The sequence below is a fragment of the Nestor notabilis genome, unplaced genomic scaffold, assembly GCF_000696875.1.
Source record: "Nestor notabilis isolate BGI_N333 unplaced genomic scaffold, ASM69687v1 scaffold22734, whole genome shotgun sequence".
Classification (NCBI taxonomy): domain Eukaryota; kingdom Metazoa; phylum Chordata; class Aves; order Psittaciformes; family Psittacidae; genus Nestor; species Nestor notabilis.
In genome coordinates, this window is record NW_009925481.1 from 672 (window position 1) to 2329 (window position 1658).

The window sequence follows — 1658 nt, forward strand, 5'->3', positions numbered from 1 at the left end:
GTGGATCACTTAGTGGCCAGTCGCCATCCCCTCTCTGACGTGCTCCCCTTGTCTCCAGTGCCCTCGATCATGTGAAGTCCTTCCTCTTCCACAGCACAGTGCATATGTTGATACTCGGCACTTGTTCCCTTTCCTTTTCACAGTTTCCATTGTCACAGTCCCTAAACAGGCCCAGGCGAAGGTTCCCGGCCTCTTAGTTGTAGGAGTGTGTTCTTGCAAGACACTTCCAGCATGCACCATGTTCCTGACATGGCCAGTGAGTCAGGTTGATTGAAGACAGGGGAATAGGTGGGAGCATGCACAAATCCCAACTCCACTGCTTCATATCTTGCTAGTGCTTTGCGTCTCAGAGGAAGCCCAGTCTTGCTTACCTAACTGGTTGAGTGGCCTTCAAGTTCTGTGGGATAAATGAAGGCTTCTGGCAGGCTTAAAAGCGAGATATGGTGTATTCCTCAGGCATGTTCATATCTTCCTTTAAACTAGTCATGAATTCCTTCATTTAGGCATACAGTGAATTAAATAACTGTTGCAGGAAGAAGAGTTACATCAGGGATGTAGGGATCTGCAGTGAGTGCTTTGGATGAAAAGGAGTTTGTGCGCTTTTTTTGTATGATGCATAAAGGTAGCCTAAGACGAAAGTTGAAAAGTTTTCCACTAATTTTCCATGTCAGTGGGAAAACAGAACAGAATCTAAAAGGCATCCAGATGAAGAGAAATGTTTGGGCTTTCTAGGTATCTTTTTTTTCCCTTTGTCCATTTAATTTCTTTTGTTTTAACGTTCACTTGTAATGTTAGGAAACATTAATGAAAAACTGTCTTAAAGAATAGTATGTTTTGCCTATTTAAACCTGTGATTTTAATGGTGTAAAAGAAACTTTTGAAAACTGCAAACATGAAAATCATGTGGGGGGAAGGCAGAGGAGGAGCAGCAGAGTCAGAGGCTCTCCATGTGTCAGCAGCTACTCAGTTGTGACACCTGGACAGCACTGGTATTTCTCAAGGCAGGATCCCAGCTCTCTTGCAGGCTCACACTGTGACATAGCTGGGTTCCAGTTGTTAAAGCTTCTTTTCTAATCATGGTTTCAGACAGTTGAGCAAAGGCACAGCCATAGATCAGCAGCTGATAAAATCTGGGAGCAAGGCTTGATGTTCTCTTGGATGGGCACATTCCACTCAGAACAGGAAAGGACAGGTGCTCATGCTACCACTAACAAAACACACTCTTCTGCCAGTTTTCTTTTGTATCTCATCTTGGTTTCAGCTGGCTTTCTCTATAGCTTAGTGTGAATTTCAGAGTGCAGTAAGCAAAAATATGTGAACGCTTTATGCCTTGACTTTTATCTTTGCCACTGCTTGAACTGAAGCAGATTTGAATCTCAGAGTAGCAGGAAAGCACTCCCTCAGAAATTGACAGTCAGCATGGTCCCTATCTACTGGAAAAATTAAAAAGACCCAATTTAGCTGATACATTTTTAGTAAAAGTGGAATTGGTAACTTCTCAGTCTCACTTGTGTGACTTGAAGAAGTCTCAGGGAGATGATTTTTAAGTGCTTTGAACATGGCCAAAGAATATGAAGGCTGTGAGGATCTAATTCTGCTTCCTACAAGTGTAGCTTCCACAGCAGAGCAAGAATTGATGTAATTGCATGGACTTCAGC